Below are 11688 nucleotides of genomic sequence, written 5' to 3'. Positions count from 1 at the left end.
ATTCCAAGAAAATAAAACAGAAACATACCATATTTCGCTGAACTTCTGAGGAGCTGGTGGTTTCTAAAATCAGGATCTTACAGGGGTTTAACCTAAAATATAAAACATCTCACTCAATTTCTTTTATATAAGACAACTGCAAATTCATTTTTTATAATATTCATGAGCATCCAAACACACACGTCAAGAGACAAGAGCCCCTGCTGTGGTACGCAGGGGCATGAGGCTGGGTAGGCAGGCGTGGCGGAGGGCTCAGCTGGCAGACCCATGCCTCCCGCTGTCACTAGAGCTCCGCGCAGGCCCTCTCTGCACTCTCACCTCCCTCCGCAAGGGCTGAAAATACATCACAACTGCCTGACCACGTGCCTCTAATTCCCTCATGGACCCACAGCAGTTTAGCTTTTAACTGAACTCTGTGTGCTGAGCATCTATGTTAGGCACACATGTGGGCATCTATCTTTCCACTGCCTGCCTTGGGCAGGTCTGACCTGTGTGCCTCAGGTGCCAGGCTGTTGTACTAGAAAAAATGTTTTAAAAGTATGTGAAACAGTGCTGCCAGGTACATAATAGGGCCTCAACATGTGGTAGCAATTATTTTTTTTTTTAAATTTATCTTTGTTCCAAGTATTACATATGTCTCCCCTTTCCCCCCTCTGACCTCCTCTACCACGCACGCCCCCATTTCTTAAATCAAATGTATCTATCAAAACTTAACTCTTATCAAAAAGCAAATTCTGAAGCTTACAGCATGCACCCAAATAAACACTGTAAATTCCTAACTCATCTGTAGACAGAGTGTCTCAGTGGAACAGAAACTGAGATCCATTTCCTTTTATTACATATGAAGAAACCAAGTCCCTGAGAAGCCCACCCAGTGCCCTACAGGATGACGGTAGAAAATGAACACACATGCACAGCTGACCCTTGAACAACACAGGTTTGAACTACACAGGTCCACCTACATATAGTTCTTTTTTCCAAAAAATACTGTAATTGTATTTTCTCTTCTTTGTGATTTTAATATTCTTCCCTCTAGCTTACTTTATTGTAAGAATAAAGGATATAATACATGTAACATACAAAGTACATGTTAATCGACTGTGTTATCTGTAAGGTTTCCAATCAACAGGCAGCTCCTCCTCATTCACGGCCCCCTCCAAATTTCTATCGCTAGCCCCTTCTCTTAACCTAAATTAATTCTGTGCAACATCACCCATTCCCACAGCACCTCCACACTGAAGATCCTGACATCTTTTTAAGTCTTTCCCTCTTGAGTTACAAGCCTTCTACTCTGTTATCAATGGTGCACATCTACCTTGATCTAAAATCAAACTCAGTTATTCACAAAAAAACTCACTCCACCCTGAACGTGCCCAATCTTATAGTCCTAGTCACGCAAGAAAAAACTGGTCCATCCCCCTCTTTTTACTGAGCCTAACTACTGGGTAGGTTGATACTTGTTAACCTCCAAATTCTTAGCCATTCACTCAAAAAATGCCTACTAGCTAAAACTAATAGTACAGTGCTATATGTCAGTTACAACCCAGTAAGAAATGTCTACTAGCTTCTGTGTACCTGCTGAGTGGGTGAAGACGCAATGATAAAGAACCCAGACATGACCTCTTGTCCATGTGATGCGGAAAATGGGCACGAATAATAAAAACCACAATAGCCCAGCCAGTGTGGCTCAGCGGTTGAGCATCGACCTAGGATCCAGGAGATCTGGGTTCGATTCCTGGTCAGGGCACAGGCCCGGGTTGCAGGCTCAACCCCCAATAGGGGGCGTGCAGGATGCAGCCAATCAATGACCCTCAGCAATGATGTTTCTATCTCTCTCTCCTCTCCCTTCCTTTCTCTGAACTCAATAAAAACATACTTTTAAAAAATAAATAAATTATACAATTGCAATGCACAGTTAAGTGCTGTCAATGAGCAGCACCGGATATCTGCACACAGAGCTCCTACTGAGTGTGGGAAAAAGAAGAGTCTTCATGAAGTGAAATATAAACGAGCTGAGGCACGAGCTGGATTTAGCAGATATTAAGAAAAACCCACGTAGTGAGGTAACAGCAGCACTATCAGTCCAGCTGCACAAATGGGAAAACTGTGAGTCCTGTTCTGAAGAGAAGGCTTCCTCCCTCTCCTTCCCAGTAGGCACACGCTCGCCTAGTGCAGCCACTCTCAGAAATTCCTGAGATCCCCCCGCACGCCAACACTAGCTCCAATCCGTCCTCTGTTGGCTCTGAATTGCTTCCAAAACAAAGCCAATCTCCCAAACATTTCAGATGAAACAAGACACAATTTGGCCAAAACCTGTCCTTCCAGCCTCTTATCTCCCGGACTAGACCAAGCTTCAGAGAACATAACATATGCAACATTCATTTTCTTTCTAGTGCTTGAAAATGGTAACATCTTACAAAAGAGGGGCATCTTCTGTTGGGCAGCTTGGTTAGGGCACTTACTAGTAAATACGAGACTGAGATTCATACAAGCTGCCTGCTTCCAGAGGCCATGCTCATTCCCTCTACACACTTCTAATTTATACTTGAATCCTGTAAATTTTAACTTTGAAACACCTCTTGCTTCCCCCCGCTGCATACCAACACTGTCAGAACCCCATTACTTCAACTGGTTTCCTTCTGTCTCTACCCTTGTTTCTGTTGCTAGAATTATCTTCCTAAAAACCTGAATTTGTCCATGTCACTCTCATGCTAAAATTCTTTTATTGCTTTCCCAATGCCCACAGGATAAACTTCAAACTTCACACCCTACCCGTCCGTGCAAGCCTACTGCCGACCACGTGCCATCACCAGCAGGTACCTGGGACCCAGTCCCGTTGCTGGATTATGGCGATCGTGCGCTGGCCACCTGCATTTCTGGCTCCAGCGCACGTGTTTCTCAGGACACGGCATTCAGAGATACTACCCTGTCCTCTGCTAGCCTCCACCTCACCTGTCAGGCCTTGTTAAAACTCTACTGGTTGTAAAGGCCATATCCCGCAGGGCTCTCTCAGCTCTTCTGTAAACAACCACTGTCTGTTTTGGTCTCACTATACGTTCCTAATATCTTAACAATAATTTATTAATTTCTACCCCAAGTTTGTCAGTGCATCTAGTCGTAAGCTGGCGGATGGGAGGTAGAACTCATCTTACTCACATTTTTACTTTCATACTAATGGGGACTATGTTTTCTTTTTCTTTCCTCTAATATTCTTATTGATTTTTAGAAAGAGTGAGGGAGAGGAAGAGAAGGGAAAAAACATGGATGTGAGAGCTCAACGCTGATTGGCTGCCTCTTGCACACCCCCTACAGGGGATCCAGTCGCAACCAGGGTGTGTGCCAGGACCCGTGCACAAGACACAGCCCACAATGGAGTGACACCAGCCAGGGCAGGCCTGTGTTTTCTCAACACAGTGCTCTTACAGGACTGGGAGATCCCAAAGTTCTTCCCAGCCAGGGTGAAGACAACAGGGTGACCCTGGAGGCACTCGGAGAGTACTAAGAGGGGCCGGGCCTTTGTGGTAGCTACCAGCCTTAAACTAAAGCCTTCTCTAGGCACTCAAGCTGACCAGAGTTACCTGGGGGGGCAGCTAAAACAAAGTTTAACACTCTAACAGAACAAAACCCAATCACTAGACTACAGACTATACAGTGCACAGCCTCCAGTAAGAAATTACTAAATATGAAAATAGGAAAATAGGACCCATAACCACAGAAAAACCCATCAATAAACTCTGAAGTGAAAGACCTGATGGATTCAGTGGATAAGGACTTTCAAATAACTATGCTCAATACGCTCAAGGATTCGAAGGAACACTACATGAACAAAGAAGTAGAAAACACTAAAACAAATCAAATGGAACTCTAGAAACACAAACTAAAATTTCTGAAAGTATCTGACACTGTAGGGGGAAAAAAACAGTGAAATGGAAGAGACAGCACAATGACACACAGACACACAAGACTAAAAATAACCTGTCAATGGCCTGAAGACAACATCACATGGTATAACATACGTGCAACTGGAGCCCCGAGGAGACAGCGTAGTTGGAAAAGGGGCGCACATGGGAAGAAATGAAGAAATGATGGTTGACGCTGTTTCAAAGTTAACAAAAGCAAACTCACAGACTAAAAAATAAGAAAGAACTCAACAAATCCTTATCAGGATAATCACAAAACCAGTGATAAAAAAATATTTTTTTAAAAGCCAGAGAAAAAAGACTTTAAGTACAGGGAAAGAAAAATAAGTATAACCACAGACTTTTCCTCAGAAACAAATGCTCAAAAAAACCCCAAACATGTCAACCTACAATTATCTATCAAGTGAAAGTACTCTTCAATCTATGAAGGCGAACCACTATACATCTACTACCAGGCTACATCAGAAAGAGTGCCGCCCCAAATGCTGGCAAGGATGTAGGGCAATGGAACACTGCTGGCAGGAGCATAAAACAGAACAACAAATTTGGGGAAACGATCTGCAAATGTATAATAACAATCCTACCACCCAATGATCACATTCCTAGGTATTTATCCAAGAGAAAAGAAATCACACATATCCACATAAAGACTGACACAACTGTTCACTGCAGCTTTCTTCATAACAGCCAGGCACTGGAAAGAGCCCAGGTAACCGACCCTTAGTAGAAGAAAGAAGTTACAAACTACTTACTGGCACATGCATTAACATGAATAAATCTCAAAAATATTACACTGAGTAAAAGAAACCTTATACAAGTACGTACGATATAACCTATATGAAATTCTAGAGCAAGTTAATCTATGGAGAAAGAGATCAGCACACTGGTTGATTTGGGGGGTGGAGGCAGGAATTGATTAGGAAGGGGTGTAAGATTCTATAACTTGATAGAATTTGGTGCTGCAAAAGTGTACGCATTTATCAAACTCATGGAATGGCCTATGTGGCAGACTGTATTTTTCAAAGACGGCCACCAAAATATGACCTGTCCCACGTGATCTTCAGACAAAGTTAACACTCCCCTCTTGCAGTCTACGCTCAAACCTGGCAGTCAAAGTAATCTTGCTAAAAACCTAAGGCCTCTTTGCTCCTCTTTTCAAGAAACTTCAGTGGCTCCCTATGACTCAAAAGGTAAAAAATCAAATACCTTATTATGGCCAAATGGTCTGGACCCTACATTCTGACTCTACATCCAGTCACTTCCTTTCCTAAAGCCACACTGGCCACCTTCGCTATTCCTCAGACACACCAGACACTCCCCAACCCCAGGGTTTCTATATTCATTACCCTTTGCCTGAAACATTTCCCCCACATACCCACAGGCTAGGTCTCTCCTCTTCAGTTCTTTATTCAAGTTACCATTTCAGTGAGGTTTTCTCTGGCCACCCTATAATGTATATCCATCCCCTCCATGCACAAACACTTTATATCCCACTTCCTTATTTTTTCCTTAAAAGCACTATGCAAGATACAATATATTTTACACAGCTTGTTTACAGTATCTCTTCCCCTACTAAATATAAGTCCATGAAAACAGGAGTCTGGGTGGGGTTTGTGCACTGCTGTCTCCACCAGCATCTAGAAAACTGCCTATGACAGAGCAGGGGCTCAATATACACTTGTTAGGGCAATGAGGTAGATGCACATGCAGCCATCCGCACAGAAATACTTCTGTAACATGTTATGAGAAAAACAAGTTATACGTGATACAAGTTCAGTACAAAAATTTATACACAAGCAACAAACAACCTGAAAATGAAATTAAGTAAACAATTCCATTAGCAATAACATTAAAAATAAAATTATTAGAAATACGTTTAACAAAATATAATTCTTTTGAAAAAAAGAAGTGCAAGACATGTACAATGAAGGCTACCAAAGAAAAAAGACCAAATAAATGGAAAGACATCCCATGTTCATGGATCAAAAGACATAAAATTAAAGTAGCAAAACTCCTCAAATAGATTGACCAATTCAATATAAATCCTAATCAAATCTCAGCTGCCCTTTTTGCAGAAATAAACAAGCTAACCCTAAAATTCACAGAAATTCAAGAAACCCCAGAGCCAAAACAGTCTTGAAAATAAGAACAAAGTTTGAATGTTCACCTTTACCAATTTCAAAACTTACTACAAATGTACAGTAATCAAGACAGTTATGTCAGTGGCTGAACAACATACAAATCAATAAAAAATTAAGAGTCCAGAAATAAATTCTTACATTTACGGTCAACTGATTTTCAATGAGGGTACCAAGACAATTCAATGGAAAAGAACAGCCTTTCAACAAATGGTGCTGGGACAACTGGATATCTATAAGTGAGTCAAGTTGGAGCCCTACCTCTCATCACACCATATCCAAAAGTTAACTAAAAACCGATGACAGACATAAATGTATGAGCTAAAATCACAAAACTCTTATAAGAAAACAGGTATAAATCTTTATGACCTTGGATTAGGCAATGACCTCTTAGATAACACCAAAGATGACAAAAGAAAAACAGGTAAGATGCACTTCACCAAAGCTGAAAACCTGTGTACTTCAAAGCACACAATTCATGGAAGTGAAAAGACTACCTATAAATGGGGAGAAATACTTGGAAATCATATTATCTGACAAGGAACTTGTATCTAGAACATATAAAGAATACTTAAAACTCAACATTAAAAAAAAAAAACAGCAAAAGATTTTGAATATATTTTCTCCAAAGAAGATGACCAATCAGCACATGAAATGACACCATCAGTCAGTCATTAAGCAAAGAAAATCAAAACCAAAGAGATACCTTCGCACCCATGCAAATGGTTAAAATAAAAGAGATGGGGGCGGCAGCAGGTAGAAGAGGGTAAAGGTCAATGGTGGGGAAGGAGACTAGAATCTGGATGGTTAACACACAATAAAATACACAGATGATGTATTACAGATCTGTACACTTGAAAACTATACAATTTTATTAACCATTGTAACCCCAATACATTCAATAAAAATAGGGCAAGGAAGAAATCAGAAAGAATCCTCATACATTGCTGATATAACTGTAAAATAGTGCCACCGCTTTAGAGTTGGGCAGTTCCCCTATGACCCAGTAGTTTCATTCCTTGGTCCTTATACAGATATACTGTCTGGTATTCGCCAGGCATTTTTATGTTTTTCTAGACTTAACAACTTGGGTAAAGAAAAAGACGTTACTTTTATTCTTAAAAACATCCATTTATTTTCTGTATTTCCTCACTTTCAAAAGTAATTAATTCTACACCAGTACTTGGTGGGCAAAGGGGGCAACTAACAACAAAATACAAGAGGCTCTCTGAAAACAAGAAAAACGGTAGAATTCCTGATTTTATGGGATTAGTTAGGGGAAAACCTAACTATTACATTTGAGGCTGTGCTGGTAAATCTGGGCTGTATGGTCACACACACACAGAACTTTGGGGTCAAAATCACTGTGCTCTGGAAGGGAACTGAACTCTCTAAACTGACCCTTGGCTGCCCTCCCCTCCATCTGTGTTCTGTGACCGTTTCAGAAAGTAACTCCAAATAACTACAGAAGACTCATGATCTGCCAATATTAAAATATTACCTCTTAATTAAATGTTGATTTCAGAGAGAGGGAGAGAAATAGGAACATCAGTGATGAGAGAGTCATTGATCGGCTGCCTCCTGCACGCCCCCTACTGGGGATGGAGCCTGAAACCTGGACATGTGCCCTGACCTGGAATGGAACCGTGACCTCCTGGTTCATAGGTCAATGCTCAACCACTGAGCCCACGGCTGGACAAAAATGCTATCCTTTTATTGTGTGGCTTAATCAATCTTATTTGAGAGAATCTTATGAGTGTTGATCTCAAGCGCCATCTATGGAGATCCTTTAAAAATTCCAATTTACTAGAAAGTTTATCTATTTCTTGGCTTTAATGATAAATCACTTATTCTGGTCAACAATTCCAGAAGCAAATGTGCCACACAGTTCCCATAACCTATTATTGTGAAATTTCCTCTGGGTTCCTTTTTGCACTATGGTTAATCTGAATTCAGTCGCATATAGTGTCCACTGTCCAGGCTGCCCCTTAGTCCTGTCCTGTTCATACTCAGTCAGCCCACAGCAATATCTAAAAGCAGTCCTGACCTGACGAGGAAGCAGTTCACTCATCCAACACTTACAAGTATCTACAACTGCACATGAAAAATAAATGAATAAATAAAAAGACAGACAGCAAATGTCTATTACTGTTCCCACAGAATCTTTAATCCAGGAGTAAATCATCTCATTTTGGCTGAGATAAGTGACCTATTTAGTGTCCAGGTAAGGCCCATCTATTTTCAAGCTCACCCCTCCTACCTTTCATCTAGCCCAAAAGACGGAAATGTTCAGGGTGAGGGAGTGGACTGACTCCTTACTGAGTTGAATGAGACCTAAGACTCTTTTTCATTCCGAAGATAACTGGAAATATAGTACACTGGACAATAATTAAAGAACTATACAACCGTATGATTTGAAATGCTGAAATCTAGTTTTACAGCATAAAAGACTAAGGTCAGGTCAGTTTTTCTAATATAATACTTTCTAATATAATTCTCATTTCAACACTACAGTCAGTGTATCCCTACCTTAGCTACCAAACTTGATCCATTTAATTTTCTGTTTTCCCTCTCTAGTGTCTGAACATGTTTAGTGTGTGCCCCAATCCATTCAGGCTGCTATAACAAAATACCACAGACTGGGTGGCTTATCAACAACAGAAATTTATTCCTCACAGTTCTGGAGGCTGGAAGGCCAAGATAGAGGCATCAGCAGATTTGGTGTCTGGTGAGAACCAGCTTCCTGGTTCACAGACAGCTGCCTCCGGGCTGGGTCCTCACGTGGCAGAGGAGGGAAGGGAGCTCCTCGGAGTCTTTTATAAGGGCACTAATTCCCAAGGACTCATGGGATTAATTCATGAGGGCTCCACTCTCATGACCTAGTCACCTCCCAAAGGCTCCACCTCCTAATACCCTCATGCTGGGGGTGTTTCAATATATGAATTTCGGGAGGACTTAAAACATTCCATCAATTGCAATGTATTACAGACATGGCAAAATGAGCAAGAAATTAAATATGAATGAAGCAACTTAAGTAATTAGAAAAACTTCATTTCTTAGAGGATCTAAATTTGGATTATCTTGAACATTACAGTTTCTATTACCAACATGGAATATGACAGGTTATCAGCTCACTTCAGAGAACTATAAAAGAAAAGTGTTCCTCAATTATTCTTTGTGTGAAATAGGATTTATCAATTACTATACGTGTCACATACAATGGGTGCCTGAAAGATGTATTTAAGTTTCCTAAATAAAAACTTTAAATATGTATACCAAAGGTAAATATTAATATCCCTATTTATGCACACTGTAAGGTTATCAATACTGACATATACACAAACACAGAGGTACGATAAACAGAATTCCTAAGAATAAAGCACTAAGATAATTAACCAGCTGGACATAACCCGTATTTCTCCCTATGAGCCATCAGCTTTGTACGGAGAACACTGCGGGCAACTCACTCTTTCCCTTCTGAAGAAGCCGACTATGCTTTACATCTGATAAGAGACAAGGAAGTATTTGTCGGGAGTATGAAGAAAGCCCTGAGTGGTATCTGCAGCGCCAGAGCTATCATCTCTGAAGAAAAGCACATCAGTTTCGGAGGGAGCGAGAGTCCAAGCAACAAACCCTGTCCATACTGAAGGGTACGCACAGTGCTGTGATATTACTCTTCGTATTGTCGCATATTTAATATGGGGGAAATTCGGAATTTATTCAACACAAAGAATATAAACACCAACGAACCAGGCCCTAGCCGCTCTGGCTCAGTGGTTAGAGTATCGGTCTGTGGACTGAAGGTTCCAGGCTCGATTCTGGCCAAGGGCACATACCTCGGTTGCAGGTTCAATCCCTGGCCCCCGTTGGGGCGAGTACGGGAGGCAACCAATGGATGTTTCTCTCTCCCCCTCCCTTCCACTCTCTCTGAAAAGCAATGGAAAAAATATCCTCAGGTGAGGAGTAAAAAAAATAAATTAAATAAATGAGCCAGGATGGTGGCTACAGTGCACAAGGGCAATTCTAAGACTGCCTTCTCCCAGTCCGGGGGAAGGCCGCAGAGGCTTGAGATGGACGAGCCATCCCTTCTGATTCAAGAAGACAGAAGCCATCGAATGAAGGAACAGCACTCGGAGCACCTTCACCCAGGCCCCACATGTGCAGCACTACTTGTCTCAAATGTGAAAAGGAACATCGTGAATTACTGAGAGTATATACAATGGGCACACGTTAAGAACTAAAAAAGAGCTACAAGCCTGTATACCAGAGAGACAGGTCAAAAGATCTTTCACGTTTTACTTCTGCACCATTCAGGGATCTCTCTGTGCCTGACTAATCTTGATGGATCTGCATGGCACAGAAGAGCGACTTCTGGAACACAGTGAGCTGTCAAGTCACCACCCACATCGCACACCACAGTGGCCAGCCAAGCATTTCATTTAAGGGAGATTTTACCCTGCTTGTACCATTAAGTGTTCAGGGCTCATACACTGCCTCCATGCTTTTATTTGCAGCACAGGTCCTGACTGTAATCAACAAAGGTTCACATACGCTTCCCTTCTATGGTCCACATGCAATGTCTTGTGTGAGATTCCAGCACGTTTCCTGCAACTGAACTTCTGAAATAATCTTATCTTATAGATTCTACATCTCCAAAACCTCATTTCCTTTCAGGTCAACCCTATGATTCACTTGCCATTTACCAAATTAACAGGAGAGGTCAAAAGCAAAACAACCCCAGAAGGGATCTGACTCTGGATTAATAATACTGAATTATGCATCAGCAACTATTAAGATCTACTGTTTACTTCGAACGTAGTTACCAAATTTAAAATAAATTTGCCCTGGCAGGGTACCTCAGTTGGTTAGAGCATCACCCTGATACACCAAAGTTGTGGGTTCCACCCATGGTCAGGACACATACAAGAGTCAACCAATGAAGCATAAACGAGTTGGACACACACACACACACAAAATCGATGTTTCTTTCTCCAAAATCAATAAATTTTTTTAAAAAAAAACTTTAAAATAAATTCACACGCTAAATATTTCCCCAAACACTTTTCTATGAAAAGGTTCAGATGTTAATGGAGAAAGCATGAAAACATACCAAGGTTCCAATCACTGTCTACCACTAACCAACTTTTCTTGGGCAAGTCACTAAATCAGTTTTAATCCATTTTTTCCAAGAACAATCACACTTGGAAAGCATAATCCTCTGAAAAAGACAAAGCAGGTAACACCTTCACATGACGGAAGGCACAGAACAAAGGCTCAGAAAGCTAAATGACCTGCTAGCTAAAGAGGAAGGACGAACCCACGATCCTGACACCTCCACACTAATGGCTCTCGGTGGCTTTTGTTCACTGAACCTGTTGAGGCTCTGAGGCACTTAAAACCTTACGTATAATCTCAGGGAGTTCAGTCACAAGGCTCAGCACCCAGCAGTGATAACTGTCAGCTGCATCTCAGGTGCAAGGAGCAGTACCAAAGAAAGGGACTAGCTTCCTCTCCCTCTCAGAGGCCTTCACCGTCTCCCTGACGTGTCATCCACAATGGTATTTACTTGTGAAAGGCAACTCCGATCGAAGCACGATAGGTGACATTTCTGACATTAAGTGAAAAGGAAG

General features: G+C 41.4%; 1 protein-coding gene across 4 annotated transcripts in view; it reads right to left on the bottom strand.

Moving 5' to 3' along the window:
• The window catches only part of UBE3A (ubiquitin protein ligase E3A), a 55419-nt gene that overhangs the window by 40076 nt on the left and 3655 nt on the right, over window positions 1–11688 (bottom strand). For all 4 annotated transcript variants that reach the window (XM_087829184.1, XM_087829183.1, XM_087829180.1 and 1 more), the window contains exon 2: window positions 29–92. The gene's annotated coding sequence lies outside the window, so the exon portion shown is untranslated. The remainder of the gene's footprint in view (window positions 1–28; window positions 93–11688) is intronic.

Source organism: Miniopterus natalensis, chromosome 22 (genome assembly GCF_054644295.1).
Source record: "Miniopterus natalensis isolate mMinNat1 chromosome 22, mMinNat1.hap1, whole genome shotgun sequence".
Lineage (NCBI taxonomy): Eukaryota > Metazoa > Chordata > Mammalia > Chiroptera > Miniopteridae > Miniopterus > Miniopterus natalensis.
This window is presented reverse-complemented; position numbering and strand designations above follow the sequence as displayed.